The sequence below is a fragment of the Dreissena polymorpha genome, chromosome 2 (assembly GCF_020536995.1).
Source record: "Dreissena polymorpha isolate Duluth1 chromosome 2, UMN_Dpol_1.0, whole genome shotgun sequence".
Lineage (NCBI taxonomy): Eukaryota > Metazoa > Mollusca > Bivalvia > Myida > Dreissenidae > Dreissena > Dreissena polymorpha.
This window is the reverse complement of record NC_068356.1, coordinates 70,281,791-70,299,776: the sequence shown is the minus strand read 5'-3', so window position 1 is coordinate 70,299,776 and position 17,986 is coordinate 70,281,791. Positions and strand designations below refer to the sequence as shown.

General features: G+C 36.6%; 2 protein-coding genes across 3 annotated transcripts in view; both read right to left on the bottom strand.

Annotated features, from left to right (window-relative positions):
• LOC127867503 (uncharacterized) overlaps window positions 1-16,402 on the bottom strand; it is a 35,187-nt gene extending 18,785 nt beyond the window's left edge. The window contains exon 1 of the mRNA XM_052408684.1: window positions 16,332-16,402. The gene's annotated coding sequence lies outside the window, so the exon portion shown is untranslated. The remainder of the gene's footprint in view (window positions 1-16,331) is intronic.
• The window catches only part of LOC127867511 (metalloendopeptidase OMA1, mitochondrial-like), a 182,573-nt gene that overhangs the window by 120,615 nt on the left and 43,972 nt on the right, over window positions 1-17,986 (bottom strand). The gene's annotated exons all lie outside the window — the stretch shown is intronic.

Sequence of the window (17,986 nt, the reverse complement as noted above, 5' to 3'; positions counted from 1 at the left end):
CTGTTACATGCTCATAATATCACTTTAGTACATTAGGCAATATGGTGGAATAATTATTGTTAAACTTATCAAAAATAATATTTATCATTGTATTGTTGAAAACACATTAAGAATCTATTATTGACATACCATAATTATATTGCTGAATATCTTCATTTAACATATTTCTGGTCTAAAGAAAATTCCAGGTCACCTAGTTCACGGATAGCGTCTTTATTATATAACGATTATTTTACTGGCCGCGAACTCCGGTGATGACCTGTATATAAACTCTGAATGTCCGCGAATTGACCCGAAAACTCGCGGGTTGAAATTCAATGCTTTAAAGTGAGGCCTCGCTTCCACTGCTCTTTATACTTTTACATGTTAACATGTTGACAGGAATATGGAAGTAAGTACTAAATATGAGAACATAGCCTTTTAAGTATAAACGCTTTTGCGCTGGTAATACTCTGAAAATAAAAGGTGTACGCACAAACTGTATTGATGTCGAGAATTGAGTGTAAAACTGTTCTATCTATTAAGCCTTTTCATTAGAGATAAAATTGTTTCATACAGTAAAACAGTGTTACAAAGACGCGGATATGTTTCCAATGTTCTGGTGGTATACTCAAATCAGCCAATGGAATAAATGAAGTGTATTCATTCGTACCTAGCCGCGGGAAATTTTATTTGAATTGTATTGGACACTTACAAAGGTCAGGCTAAGGTGAAAAGCTGGCTTAATACAGCTTACGCCGAAAAAAGATATACGGCGTTGATTGTGGTCGATGTTTATGAACGATCAAAAGTTATCTCTATAAGATAAAAAGTAGCGGATGCATTTTTTCTGCGCAGGTCTTAGCTCCATCACAAGCAAATCAATTTCGGGCAGTTGCGCCAGATTTCGTGGCTTATTTTTCTTTATGTGATATTATTACTCAGATATCTATATTTACAGAATAGAAAAACACAAGAAACATGAAAATAAACGAGTGCATATAGGTCAGCCGGCAATACTCGAATCTTATTTAATTGCATAATTATAGTATAGTGAATTATTGTGCTCATGCTTAATAAACTGGTCTAAATGGATAAATATTTCTAATTAATTTTATCAAAATTGGTCCTTATCATGCAAATGTTGAAAACATATTAAAAATCGATGATTGGCATACCACAATAATATCGCCGAATATCTTTATTTAGTATCTTTCTGATCAAAACAGACTTCAAGTGCACACAGTTTACGAGACGGCGTTTATATAAAGATTTCTGCAACTGACCGCAAACTGACCTTGATACCTTGCGGATTGGAATGCAATGCATTAAAGTTAGGTAACTTTTCTGCTGCTGAAACGACGGCTTGTTTACGCCAACTGTACACGACCAAGGCAACAGCTGTGCCTAAAATATTGATATATCGACAAAGCGACTAAACGAACTATTTACTCCATCAGACAAAAATAGCATAGATTCCAATTTTTTTCTTCAATGAAAAGATCGCAACCCCTTCTGCGAACTCCGGTGATGAACTGTATATAAACTCTGACTTTCACACACTGGCCGCGAATTGACCCGAAACCTCGCGGGTTGAAATGCAATGCAAGTAAGTACTAAATATGAGAATATAGCCTTTAGTATAAACGCTTTTGCGCTGGTAATTCTCTGAAAATAAAAGGTGAACGCACAAACTGTATTTATGTCGAAAATTGATTGTAAAACTGTTCTATCTATTGAGCCTTTTCATTAGAGATAAAATTGTTTCATGCAGTAAAACAGTGTTACAAAGACGCGGATATGTTTCCAATGTTCTGGTGTTATACTCAAATCAGCCAATGGAATAAATGAAGTGTATTTATTCGTACCTAGCCGCGGGAAATTTTATTTGAATATTATTGGACACTTACAAAGGTCAAGTCAGGGTGAAAAGCTGGCTTAATACAGCTTACGCCGAAAAATTGGCGATCAAATAATTTCACTTACCGGAAGGCTGTGAATATCGGCAAATGCATTTTTCGGAAAAACTGGCTGCACCTTTACCTCAAAATTGCACCGAAAAGAAAGAGAAAGGAAGTGATGTCAAACTAATTACGTTAGACTCCTGATATCTTTTACGGCATATGATTGGATAAGAAATTTATATTGTGTTTGGAATCAGGAACATGGTCGGATTATGAAGCACCCGCTCTAACTTAAGTAAAAATAAAGTCAACATTTTGGGATCCACACAACAACATGTTAAAAACTGTATTCTAAGCACATAAAGAAATAAATCAAAGTACTGACAGTACTGGTGTAACGATGCTTTTGAAGAGGATGGATATAAAAACATCAATTTAAGCTTATCTACATCACCACAATGGTGTATGTGGGTACGAACATATGGGTACGACACAAATTTTCGTTACCAAAAAAAGAACATATGGGTACGACACAAATTTTGGTTACCAAAATGTTGGGTACGCAAAAATTATGCCAAAAACATTGGGGTACGAAAACAAATTTGGGTACGAAAAATATTTGGGTACGAAAAAATGGGTAACGAAAAAAAAAGGGTAAAAAAAAATTGCTACGAAAAAAATGTGGGTCCGAAAAAACAATTGGTACGAAAAAACAATTGGTACGAAAATAATGGGTACGACCAATTTTGGATACGAAAAATAATTTGGGGGTACTGGGAGGTAGTACCCGTGGGGATCCAGCGAAACTGGGAGGCGGGTTACATTCTCGATCAGATCTAAAAATAACTACATTTGGGGTTTTCCCAGCGTCACAGCGTTTGAAGTGCCACATGACAGTTTTTGTGTCTGGTTCCTTTCCCGAACCTCTCGATAAATTTGAAAGAGGACGGGAACAAAGCTGCCTTTACCTTTCTCAATGATAATCACCGAGGTATGCCGATTGAGAAAATTTAGCTAACTCAATCGGACTGGCTCGATCTTTTACATAGGTCGCGATTGTGAAGAATTTTTTCATGGTATGCTAACTTAGACGAACTGCTTCGCTTAGGCAGCATCGTCAACAAGGCGTCAACAAGGTATGTCATGTGATGTGTAAGAAAGAACTCGACACTTAAGCACAATCGTTCAAGCTACTTTTAAGTTGAGAGTTACCTGACTTCGCGCAAGTTCCCGATTGTAGTCTCCAATGTAAAACATTAACGAGTTCTGCCTCAACTTTTCCTACACAGAGGTCGAACGAAAAAAGGATATCATAACTAGTGTCTTCATACGAAAATACGCCTTGAAGTAAATCAGGGTTTATAACAGAGAATATAATAGACAATCTTAAGTAATAAGTAGACCGTTACTTATATGCGACATTTGTTTATATAGCAAGGAAATTAACTCAACGGAACCCAGGGCCGTACGCAGGATTTTTTTTACTAGGGGGGGGGGGGGGCAACCGCGGAAGGTGCAGGAGGGTGTTTCCCGCCCTATTTATTTTAATTTTGCACTTTTCAATGTGAATGTTAATGCTAAAAAATGTAGTATAAGTTTATGGAATATAACAAGTAAATCAGCACCTTTCTGAAATTCACACCAACGTTTATAGCATTAGATTTCTGAAATGAATGATGTTTGATGAAGAAGGAAAGCAAACTTTGAAAATCAAAATCATTTATTAAGAAATATATCATAAAGTATGACTGACATATAACCATATTATTGTTTTCTTTTTTAATTCACCCCCCCCCCCCTCTAAAGTGTCAAAGTAAATTCCTGATAAAAGGTTTATATGTTTTACTTTTTAATCATCACATATAAACCATCAAAATCGTCTACATCTGCGACATTAGATACCTTGAAAATGTTTCTATAAAAACTGTTTTACGTAGGGTTTTTTACGGAAATATTTAAGATATTGAGCTGGTTTTTTTGTTTGGTATGTAAGTCTACCAACATGAGCAACCAAATGTCTGAAATTCGTTTCGGCCCATTTAATATTTGGCAAAATTATGGGCCTTAGACTTAAACTTTCCTCTATAATAACCGTTTTCCTCAGGGATTTTTCGCCGCACTTTTTTTGAAAACGCTTTAGGATATTGACCTACTAAGCCTATTTGATTGGTGAGTCTACCTACATGACTTACGGATGAACAGAGACGTAGATAACATGTTATCTACGTCTCTGGGATGAAGTATGACTTTCGTTCCGGTCCATTGATCTTTGGCAAAGTTATTGGCCTTGGACTTCGACAAATACAATTGCCGGGTCAAATAAATGACAATTATCCATATCACCTTTCTAATTGTTTCCAACATTATATGTTTTTTTTTCTTCACAAATTATAAACGTTAACAAATTTTCAGACCTACGACCTCCTGTATTTGAGTCCAATCGCTTCTTTATTTTCTTTTATTGGCCAATCAAAAGACCATCGATAGATGAAGTATTCAGGATCACAGGGGGTAATAACTGATCGGGGATGTGTTTACAATGCGATAAGAAAACATGGCCTAGGGGCTGATCTCCTCTGGCGATTAAAATAGCGCTAATCCCCTTGCTTATCAGGGACAAAAAACACATCTTTTTTGTATTGAGGGAAAGTGTAATGTGAACCCTTTTTTCGTGAGAGAAAAATTTCAGTAGGCCATAATTTAAAAAATCTTAACTAGACATCCAGCTGGGGGGGGGGGGGGGCTGGCCTGCATACGGGCCTGGAACCTACCTTGATCATGTTTGTGGATTCTAGAAGAAATAGTATACAAATTAAATTAGCATGTTCCAGCACAGAGAGATGTCATTTAGATAAAGTACAATCTATGAATACTGTTATTCACTACCAATACTATTAGTTATTAGTTACTTTGTTAGTAACTGATGGTTTATGGGATATACACCTTCAGTAATTTCATACCATACGAGAGCGAACTAACTGTGTAACGATACTATCTCAACGGACTACTCCAATACTCAGGGTGTATGGAAATTACTCGGGGTGTATGGAAAATACACCATGGGCACGTGACAGTTCAAGGCCAATCGGATTAGGACATTTTTGTAGGAGGTGAGATATACATGTATGTTTATCACCCTACTTATTTCATCGCATATCAAGGCTTCGTTCAAACAAAGACCTACCGGTATATAATACATTCTATAGGTATTTGGTTCAAAAAGTTCAAAACATGTAGACAGAACTGCCGCAATACTCGATTCCATTTTTTCAATATGTATATACCTGCAGAAATATGCAAGGGAATGTCGCCAACCCGTAGTCGTTGCTTAATGACAATTGCATGCTACTTAATGACATTTTCAAACCGGTAAATTACTGATCGTTTTGCATTGTGGTGTATTTTTTAAACATACTGCTGTGTTCGTGCGTCTTTGCTGCTTCTTTCTTTATTGGCTCATGACTGGTATCTTTCTATTCAAGCCAATACTAATGTTTCGTCTTGTTTAGGCACTAACATAATAAAACAAATGAACGTACCATAATTATGAATTAGTTTACATTTAGAATAATGGGAGACACATTGCCGCCTTTTTGTTAAAAAATGCGACATGACCGTTTGTTATTTGCAATTCACATTAGCCAAGAAACGGCGCAAGAATACGACTCGCCATAAATGCGCTTGTAAACCATAGATTTAAAGCGTAAAACAAGGGTTTGCATCAACAGAGCACCGTATAATTTACCACGAAACGGATTCTGCGCACAAGAAAACCGATAAGGCCAATTGAATGGTATTTCAACACCTGTTTATATTGCAACTAGAAAGCAAAAATATACAAAACAAATTGCTTTACTTAAGGAAAATTGAAACGTTATAAAGAAGAGATTGTTTTAATTATTAATTGCTTATGCGGCAAATGCTGCACTGTAAATACCACAGTTGTCAACAAGCGGAACGCAGATATATAAACGTGAGTAACAGATGGTATATACTGGCATGTAAAAGGGCAAGGTTTAAACGTCGGTGTCGTGCGTCTACATATTCCGTTTGGTTAATTAATAAAACAATAGATAAGATCGTGTTCACGAGATCATTGTTCCTATAGATCTGAAAGTGTACATTCAATAGTCAATTATTGTGAGAATAACCACTCTTGGCTTCTTCTCCACAATATATTGAGCAGAATATTATGTTTCTATACGAGTCTCGATCAGTGATGTATGAACTAGAGACAAGCTGTGTTAAAATGGAAGTGTTGTGATAGATCAATTTTGAAAAGAGGTATTCAGTAAATGAGGATTATGTTTACAGCATTTAATTTACTGAAGAATCTTTGTGTTTGATGATTTAAAAGTTTTGCCTTAACAGAGTGAAAACGCTGACATGTAAAAACAATCATATTTTATCGGTTGTTGTTTAAAATCCAAAACGGTGAAAACATTCATTTTTATTATGGATTTAACTAAAAAGGAAATCGATCAAGTCTTCAAGGACATTCTTGGGAATCACATGAGACCAATTAAGCGTGCCATCAAAAGGGGGTTTACTGCCCTCACAAAAAGTCTAACCACGTCAGACATGGCCTTACACTTTGCTTGTCTTAATAGCAAACTTACGGTCTTGGATTTACTGCAAACAACGCTGAAAGACGGTGACGTAGACACTATCAACATTGAACAGGACGATTCCATATGTGGAACCGCCTTACATATGTCAATGGACGGACAGGTAGATCCAGAAGTTGTTAAAAAGCTTCTTCAGTTTGGTGCCAATCCCAACGCACTTGATGCCAAAGGTTGTCCTGTGATTCATGAACTCATATACAGAGCTTGGGAGGAGTTTCGGGCAGAGTTTGACAACTATTATGTCGAAATCAGTGATGCTTCAATTGAAGAAGATTTGGATACTAATATTGGTGTTGAATGTCAGTCAGTTGATTTAACTGAAACATCAGTTAGATTACACGGTATGATCTACAGCAATCAGTCGGATGAAAGTACTGCCGTTGAAAACGACGTTAATGATACGATCTGCACCACAGAGATACCCAATCACAGCAGTTGCAAATTGAGAGACGAGCAAACAATCAGTTCTACAGAGATACTATACCAGAGAGTCGATGATGACAACGGGATTGATAGTGATGAGAAAGTTTTATGTGGTATAGCTAATCAAATGTTCCGTTTTGATGCTTCTAGGATTTTGGAAAAGGTTCGACTGTTGTGCGACTACGGTGCAGACATGAATATACAACATGCTGATACAAAACTTACGTCTCTTCATTTTTGGTTTCAAAACTTCAATTGGATGATGGCTGAATGTAACATAAAACAGTCCATTCCAGAATGGTGTTCTGTTTTCTTTAAAACATTGTTGCAATGTGGGGCATCAATAAATACTGTAGACGCAAGAAACGAAACACCTATTGTATATTTAACACAAAGACATTACAAACCCGAATATACTTCATATATGGATTCTTTGAGACATTTTGTCGGCGAAGTATTAAATACATTCAAACTGTGCAACCACCAAAACATCCATGGTAGAGTCCTCTTGCATGAAGCTGTTGAACACTGTAATATTGTGGTAGTCCAAGAATTGGTCAACTTCTATGAAGATGTAAATATGAAAGACCGGTTTGGTTTGGCCCCTTTGCATTTGTGCACTCACACACTGACAAGTGACGAAGCCCCGTTTGTGATTGAGATGATTGAAGCACTAGTTAAACATGGTGCCGATGTCAATGTTCAAGACGAGTTCGGTACCACGCCTCTACATCATGCTGTGAATTTCAACAACCATGCTGCAATAGAATGTCTGTTGAGGAATGGTGCCTCCACCTGTGTTAAAGACAAACGAAGCAGAACTGCAAATGATGTAGCTGAAATACAAGGTGATATTGTGACATTAAGACTTCTCGGGCTTGAATTTCCGAAAATTGAATCGGGACCAATTGTATCCGACATTCGGCGCGGGTTGGTTTTTCAACTGTGTTGTCATAAGGAATGTCCTTTGAACAGTCGCGGATTTGAAGAGCCGGAACATGTGGCCGGTGATGATATTGAGGAATGGCTTGTAAAATTTCCTATATGTAGGCATAATAGAACATTAGTTTTGCAGAATTCAATTTCCGTGCTTGAGCCAAATACATCACAGATACTCTTAGCAGAGGAAGACTCTCGCGCAATTAGAGAAGAAATTGTTAAATTTGCTTTGCGACTTGCGGAAGTAATGCAAAAGCAGAACTCACTTTTTGAATCGCATGTCATGTTTGGCGGAAGCGTTGCAGAAGGCACAAAGGTAGGAAACTGTGATGAGTTTGATATTGTGTTTGATTTGGTACGAATACGAAAACTCGTTGAAATATCTCAGTCTGAGCCCGCAAATATGGTAGGATTTGTAAACTTGAAAGCAAAACATGCAGATGAATTTGCAAAGTACGGCATGGCCCACTTGCTGGATGAAAATGGGTTTCTCAAAAGGTCAGATGTAAGCAATCAGTTTCACAAATACATTCAAAACGCCCTGAACGATGCGTGGGCATGGCACGGCACACGATTCTTTGGATGTTGGGGCAACACGAATTCACAAGGTGAATGTTTTAACATTGGTCAACTAGCATTGGTTTGGTATGGACCTTATTTGAAGAGGGCGAATGTAAGTGTCGATATCGCCCCAATTATCAGATTCAGAGATTGGATTCCAGGGAACTGGACCTCCAATATAAGATTACTTAACGAAACCACAGCTAAATCAATCGGATGCTACTTAATGATGAAAGGTACTAAGCGATATATAGAAGGCGATATGAAAATGGTTTCACGGAATAGGGCCAACTTACTGTTTAAAGTTTCCATTTCACAGGTTGAACATGCAACAATCAGATTCGCCCCAAGATGTGCGAAGAATGGATATAAAATCGCAAAGAGCATTCAGCTGCTATGCCCACATTTGTTGTTTGATTTAATACAAACACTCAAATTGTCAATAGAAAATGTACGGAAGAGCGAACAAAAAGGCACAACTGGCACTTTACTTGGATTGTTTGAAGCTTCAGAATTCGTTACAAGCTATGTCCTGAAGACAGGACTTTTTTATGAATTAGAAAGTCGTGGCTTTGTCACGAAATTTTCTGCAGACGATACGGAATCAAGCGAATGGAACAAAATGATTCTTGCCGGTGACGTTTTTGATCAAAAGATGCCGAGTAAAGACGATGTTCAAGAGTCGGTGCTTTGGGCCCTGAGTATCTACAAGAAAATACTAGCTCTTGTCGTGGAAAGCAAGCATGTTCCCGAGTTTTTCTTGGCGCAAATGGAGGCTACAAAGGTTCCAGGGAATTCCGACGAGTTCTTTCTTGTGATGTCGGGGTTTCTGAAATGCATCATTCACTTTCTGGAGAACTTTGAAATTCCTGATGACGTCTGGAAATGAATAACAGGGGAAACGGCGAGTTAAAACATTTGAATGAACGGTGCTCCTTTTTTAAATTATTACATTTGACGCCTTATTGTATAATGCTTATCCTCAAAAACTTTTGGTATAACCATATTTCAACTTTTTGGACAAAAGTTATGAGTTGTTTTCTGGTTTAAATTGTTTACATTTCTAATAAATGTATTATTATGCTTGTTGTTCATGTTATTTGGAGTGCATCTTGTACGCTGTTCAAGCATTTGCCTAATAAAAATACTTCATAATACTGACATTCAGAAATATTTGTAAAATAGTTAATAAATACGGTAAGTCGACGATTACTTCATCGCCATCTTCGAAAACAGCCTTTCATGTTTCAGAAATTTATATAATCGCCTTTACTCTAGCAAATGATAATGTGCGTATGCTTCTTCTTAATATGAAGTAAGTTGATTTTTTTTTCATCGCTGAAATCACTGTTTGGATTTAAAAATAAAGTCACGGAAATAACCATTTATAATCGATGTGAGCCGCTTCAAAAGTTTTTTTCAGATTCTGAGGATTTTTTTTCTTAAAGTAAATATCTTTTGAAAATTTGAACATTTATTTGTCGTTACTCTTCGCTTGAAATGTGAAACAACTATGTAAGTACAAGGTAAAGCCAATGTGTCAGTAGTTCAAATTCTACTTCCAACATTTGCATGCCATGCTATTTGCATATCCGCAGAAATCTGGTTCAATACATTAAAACGGCCTTTGTTCTTGTGGTTTCTGCTGAATACTTGTATGCATCCCCCACCCCTTTGAATAATGCGGCGCATTCTGTATGTGTGTCCGTCCGGCTGTCCTGATGTCCTTAAAAAATGCCTGTCTCACATTTGTCATATGTGGATGAATTATGAAAGCTCGTTTTAAATGTAATACCGTTTCCATATCACAAAGGTAATGGTCATACTTAGAGGACAAATGTAATATTTGGCCTTAAAGTAGAAGAAAATGTCCTGTCTCAGATATAACTCTACCGAATAGTTATGTATTATAAAATAACATGTCACAAATGTTAGGTACAATAAGACGACGTGTCAATTGAAGCAATCGTCTCTCTACTTCAAATGTCAAGATAAAACTTAGAGGTAAACTGTAAAATTGAGACGTAAGACAACATGTCCGGACTGTTTTGTAATTCTTCAACCAAATAAAAATACATTTCTAATCATAAGTAGACGTGGTGTCGCGTGTATCATCTGACATCCACCTCAAAGTTGAAGGTCATACATAGAGGTCAAAAGTCACGCCATAAAAGACCCCGTTGACATTACTGGACTTGTGAGACAAAAGTGAAATGTGGGAGTATCCATACCTTATAAACACATATCTTATTAAGATCTGTTTGTAAAAACACATAAATAAAATAATAACTCCTACCACGGGAAAAAATAACCATCTCATTCAATGTGGGCCGCCGCATTCAAGCGGCGCCCAGCAGTACAATTATCAAGAAACCCATTTAAAACCAATCGGGTATTTGCGTCATAACCATTGAAAAGCAGGTTTACATTTCATTTAAACTCGATGATACTATAATGTATCGAACTCCAAATGGAATCATAGTTCCGGTATGTCGGTTATTCAATAATGTAAAACTTAATTGATCTGGTCCGTTCTTCACAGATTTGCGATATCAATAATTCGATGCAAATGTCACTTTATTGTTGACTATTTAAATAATTATACGTACAATAAAAAACATCGTTGCGGGACGGTTAATGGTGCCCTTTGAATAATTGCATCATTAATATTATATGTATTTACTATCAATATTTCATAGATATACATATGGCCCATTATTAAAGACGGTTTTGGTTGGAAAATAATTCATATTTGAAAAGAAACCACACTACGCATTTTGCAAAACAATGCGGTCCTTCTGGTCATATTGATTATTTCAATTTCTTTTGTTTTCATTAAGTGAAATACATACTTGAATCATACAAACGGATACAAATACCAATGTTGCACAAAACGCTCTAATCTTTCTGTACATTGTATTATGTACGTTCGACATCAAGCGCAGTTAAGTTCAAATAAGAAACGCCCAAGCGTTTATTTTAGTGTGTTCAATATTATTTGTCAAAAAGCCGAACTCGCTCTAGTTTAATCCAGTTTTTTTTTCAATTATCGTTAACCTACTATGTATCATAAACATTTGGCAATCACATAAGAAATTGGGAAAATAGAGCAAAAATAGAACGTTCGAAATTCGGACACAACAGTTTGCCATGAAAAGGCTCCACTCTTACCGCAGTCAGTTGTACAAGTGTCCATTGAGGGTAACCACTTCAATTAAAACCTCCACCAGACCACATTATATGCCCCAAACACCCACAGAGCGCCCTATTAGTCAATACCAGTTGCGAAATGTTTCCTAATCTGCAAATATAAACGGTAATTATCCTATAATAACCCCTTGCTACTTGAACTATGTCGAGTTGTCGACATTCGATGCTGATTAAGAACTGATAAACGCTAGTGCATATTTTTTGCGAACGCCGGGCTGCAAAGTGGCGGACTTTTTTTTAACTAACGCTTAGACTAGTGAAACATGTGTTGCTGTTTGTTTTTAAAGAGCGTGTGCATGAGTCTATGAGAAAAATTAATTTTTAGAAATGTTAATATAAATATTGTATAGAAATAAGCGAAGGCAAAAAATAACTTAAGTGCGGATGATGTTAGGGAAAGAGATAAAAAAATGGCGATTAAAATACAAAATATTTTTTACGCGCGCATACCAGACATGCACCACTAATAACAGTTCCGAAATAGTTATTTCGGCACAGCTGTTTAACCCGGCTTTTCACGTAAATTGACCTTTACATAACGCAAGCAGACCCGAATGAATACACTTCTTTCGTTCTTTTTGCTGGTTTGAGCATAATCCCCCGGAACATTGAAAACATCACCGCGTTTGTATAGTTTAGGATGTGCGTAGCTGTTTAACCCAGCTTTTCACCTAAAATGACCATTTACATAACGCAAGCAGACCCGAATTAATACACTTCTTTCGTTCTATTTGCTGGTTTGAGCATTATCCCCCGGAACATTGGAAGCATCGCCGCGTCTGTGTAGTTTAGGATGTAACACGTATCATTGAAATATAAATGCGGACAACTCTCTGCATGTTACAATTACGTATTACCAGTAAATTCAATCCCCAAGACTTTCAGGGTCAGTGCTGGGTCAGTAAATCGTCAGGGGATGATGAAATGTACTAGAAATAAACGGCTTATGCTGATAAAACAGTATTGCTTTCAATATATCAAATAACATGAATTTAAGGGAAAGAAATTTATGAAAACTATGGGCAAATGCCATTTGTATAGCATGGTGAGACAAAAATACCGAAATAGTATATTGTCCATGATAGAAGGGAAATCGTTTACTTATCTAGCCACACATTTTTAGATGGGCGCTTTAGCGCCCGTCTAAAGTGCTTAGTGTGAAATTCAGGTCGATACGACTAGGTATGATTAACCCAATACCCGCTTGCGTATCCGCGCAAGAAAGAGTTGTATAATTTATGCAAGAGGTTTGAGTTCTCCAATTATGTGTATTCACAAATGGCAACATTATATTAATATCGTGTTACATTCAATATTTTCGAACGGTGTTTTATAGAAAAGAATCAATAAACAATGATCGTCTTGTACGTGTCGCGGAGGAGATTGTTTATGAATGATTAAAATAGTCCACTTTCTGCTGCGTGTGCGTGACGTAGTATTTTCGCTCAGCTCATTCATAAATCTGAGGCTGGCGATAAACAAAGGGGAGTCCGTGTGAGAATAACGCAGTAGTATAAGGTTACGCTTGTTTATATTCATAGGTCTCAATTAATAATACGTTGACCACGAGTTCAACAATTATTACAGGGATACGATAGACAACATAAAAAAATGTTTCATTATCGCTGAAAATGTTAAAAAAACATTTAAATATAACAATAATATTCTCTAAAAAATGTAGTCTTGCTGTTTTGAAATAAGGTTTGGAATTTTGTTTTCTAAATAACTTAATTAAAAACAAAAGTTTAATTATAGTGTTTTTTACTTGTTAGTCGCATATTTACCGCATTATAATGTGTGTTATAATAGGCAAACCATACATTAGTAAAATTCAATCTGCCTTCGCACATAGAAGGAATGGGTCAATTAGGTGCTGCGTTTCCTTTGCTTACTTCAGTTAGAGGTCAATTATTTAAGTAATAGCAATCACAAGGCTCCGACTTCAAAGGAATTGCGGAGCTTTCTTACATAATAAAAGTCGTAGTCGCATGGTATTTGCGTTTTGCGTCCTATTTGGTCACGTGGTTCTTTTTCCCGGTTGTTTTGGCATTCATGATATATGAGGCTATTAATAGATGCGTCTGTCGATAAACAAAGGAAAGTTTACGGGTTATAACAACGCAATAGGTTACGCTCTCGCATACAACTCAATGACGTAGTACAGGTCGTAAAATGAGAGATTCGGGAAAAAGTTGACGCTTATTTATATCAAAGACCCATATTATCTATAGGTCTTTGTTTATATTCTCAATTTATAAAACGTTGAACATAAGTTCAACAATAACTTCAGCGATACGATAGCCAAAAAAAAGTTTCATAATTGCTAAACCCGAATATAACAATTTATAATAATAATACGAATGCAATAGCAGAAGGTTAGTAGAAGGTTAAGCTTGTTTATATTCACAGTTCTCAATACATAGACAGTTGGATATGAGTTCATGAATTACTACAGGCATACTATAGGCAACCTCGAAAATGCTTTTTAATCGCTAAAACCGAAAACAACCTAATATATTATATTAAATATATTTATAACAATAAATGTCTTTTAAAAATGCAGTCGGCGTATACGCTGACTTTGAAATAAAGTTAGCAATTTACTTTTCTAAATAATTAAATACAATTAAACAAAAGTTTAACTATTGTGTTGTGTTTTTCACTTGTAAGCTGCATATTCACCGCATGAAATGTGTGTTAGCATTGTCAAACCACACATTAGTGTGAGTAAAATAAAAAATATACTACGGGAGAGCACTTCATATGTGTTTATATTTGATATAAACGCAGTTTTCTTTCGACACATTTAAATCACACGTCAATAGCGCCGTCATGCGAAAATGGGTCTTATGCGTTTCGGCAAGCGTTTGTTAAACCCAACATGTGCTTTTGCGCAGTCAGGCCATAGGCGACGCTGTTCGCTTTAAAATCACTCAATATGTTATGTTTCTCCTTACCAGAAGGAGTGATAGCTGAGTGGGCTATTTATATGATGGGCGCATATGGAATAAGACCCATTTTCACATGACGAGGGTCATTACAAATCTCATTGCGAATTGAAAATGCCACATTTAAGAACAATGCTTTTTGATACAAAATTGAATTGAAAATAGCAAACTTGTTAATAATGGCAGCCTATCCACACATTAAGGAATGATTTCCACACGTGCTGACCAAGTAAAGCAAACATTGTGGTATGATAATTAAACGATTTTCTCTTATCGTGACACTATACTATTTCGCTAATGATTGTTTTCTCATCTTGGAGGCGAAAGTGGAATTCTGCGAGATGGATTGTAACGCGTAATTGTAACAGGGCCACAATTTGTGTCGTTTGAGCATACAGAGAGTAGTCCGGAATTCCTTACACTGAACAGTGCTACATCCTTTGAATTGAGCACATACGCAGTGATGTAGCAAAAAATTCAGAGGTTGTATCTCGAATCAGCTTATTAAATATTCGAAAATATTCATGCGTGTCTGTTGGCGTTATGTAAAAGTCACTAAGATGAAAACTGAAACAGCTACGCCTAAAAGCGCATGAGTGCTCTATACCTATGTTTATGTTAGCGTTGTTGACACCGTGTGAACTGCTCGGGTAATAAGTAAAGCATAAACAGCAATGTTTATATACTTTTATTCCTCCATATACAAGATACGAAGATTGTTGTATATTTTGAATTTGTATATGGTGTCAAAAATCAAAAGTTTTGTACACGGAACTTTCATTATGAATTTATATTCTTGGTTAGATAGTCATTTGATATTAGAAAAAAATATTCCTTTAATATGATGGTGACTGCAAATTTTCTTTATATTAAGTTATCATTACCATTTTCATCATACTTTCTATGCTTTCAGAACTTCCAAAAAGCATGTTGTTTTTATTTTGTCTTAGTTATTTCTATGAAATAATAAGGATGATAAAAAATGCACACAAAACTCGACCCGTGCGCTATGACACACACTTTATAAAGTTGAATGGCGTGTGTTCATTTCAAACTTGCGATTGATTTTCAAAAATGAATTGCGTGTTAAATTATGCAATAGCGAACATCTTCAGTGCCTTCAGCGCTTTGATTGACGTACAAGATCAGTCTTTCTGAAAATCTTTCTTGTAAGCCAGAATACGCTACCGACATTTGCATGTTCGCTATAAATAACACAGTGTGACTTTAATTTTCTATCGGAAAGTATCTTGGTTTGACTGGGACCTATGGAACATGCAGCTAACGTAGTTCCAGTCCAGCCTGCGCATCCGCACATTCTTGTCAGGATTAGCAAACTGAGTAGAATATTCAGGAGTACCTAGAAACCTTGCGTGCATTTTTATAGCGGAACCCCCTGACCAGACTGCGCAAGTGCGCAGGCTGGGTATGAGCTACGCTTGTCGAATATGCCATAAGACCAATTTTCGAATGATGTAAATTTTATTCGAATGCGTGGAAAGAAAACAGCTCTAATTAAAAAAAATGATGACGAAGAAATACATTCATAATAAGCCACGTGATGACACATACGATGTAATCACACGTAGTAGAATTTGTATCTACGAACATTATTATGTGGTTAAATATTCCTGCAATTCATGAAAAAAATTAAACGGTGGATGCGCGACATTTAAGTAAACAAAAGACACAACAATCCTTAACCTTTGTTTTAAAATCAATAAAAGTAAATGTTGTACCTTTATTTCGAAGTCAGGATATACGCCGAATATCGTTTTTTGAAGATAGTTCTTGTTTTAATTATCCGTTAATAATAAAAAAATGTATTTAAATTGTTACTCTTTAAGTAATTCTCATGCTAATTATCAAAATAGAACACGCGGGAAGAACCAGTCTCACCATTAGCGTTGCAGTATTCGCTAACTGACCGCGCGTAAGGTTTCTCATAAGAATCGCTTAAGGTTTTTCCATTTAGTACAGTATCATTTTGTTTCGATGAAAGATCAATGCTGTCCGCGATATGGGACACAGGTGATCAATAGGTTTGTTCAATCGTTGTATTGTTCATGCACGGGATGAGTGTCTTCAGTTTTACTTTCGATGTTGCACGGAAAAGAAATAAAATTGTTATTTAAACGACATAATGGTGTCATGGCCAGTTCTGCAGCGGGTCATAATTATAATGCAGTAATGCAGAGAATTTCTGAAATCAGGTTATACCGGAAGATGTAAAAACTACATAAATGTCATTTTCAGAATGAAGTGATAAACATTGAGTGTGTGCAAATCATAAAAGGTCTTTACTTTCTTCTGTGTTTGCTGAAAACCAAGGACTACACATGATTATTTAATAGTAGCACAATATTGGCACACGTGCCTGCGTCAACGAGCACACGTGTCCTTGTATGTCCCCGGGGATAGCATCGAGAAGTGGTATTTCGGCTACGATTGGCTGTCGACAAATTTCATTAAACGTCCGTCATGGAATTCATAGCATGTTATTTTAGTGAAACACTCAACTATATTATCCACAGGCGCTCGATGGCAATGACTCAATGATCGACTATTCGTTGTGACTTTTTGAAAAATGCAGCTGCAGCCGTGATTTTTATAAACCTGTTTATTATAATGCATACACATACTAAATCAATAAAAATCTTCCGACAAAACGTCTTCTTAAAAAAAGATAGTTCGACTATGTATATAGATATTGATCTATATACGCCTGTGGTCTTATCCAAAACGGAATAGAACTGACGGTATGCAGCCATTAGAATTTGAGAGTTAATTAGAAAAAATGAAGCAAATATGGTACTGTGTCGCTAACCTGATTTTAATTTAGATAACGACTTTATTCCCCGTCTGTTTTAGTTTTTCTTCTGTTCATGCCACAGCTAATGATGCTTATGAACTTACTCAACATCAATACGGTTCGTACCAAGCGGCCGTAGTGAACACTGTTCGTACTAAGCGGCCGTAGTGGACTTACTCAACATCAACACTGTTCGTACCAAGCGGCCGTAGTGGACTTACTCAACATGAACACTGTTCGTACCAAGCGGCCGTAGTGGACTAACTCAACATCAACACTGTTCGTACCAAGCGGCCGTAGTGGACTTACTCAACATCAACACTGTTCGTACCAGGCGGCTGTATTGGACTTACTCAACATCTGTTCGTACCAAGCGGCCGCAGTGGACTTACTCAACATCAACATTGTTCGTACCAAGCGACGGTAGTGTATATTCTGATGTTACGGAGCACCGTTATATTGGGCCTGTTTCAAAAACGTTCGTACACACGTTTTCTTACGTAATTCCAACATTCGCCAGCTCGCATACAAGACCATAGTTAGACCACAGGTTGAATATGCTTATTCTGTATGGAGTCCTCA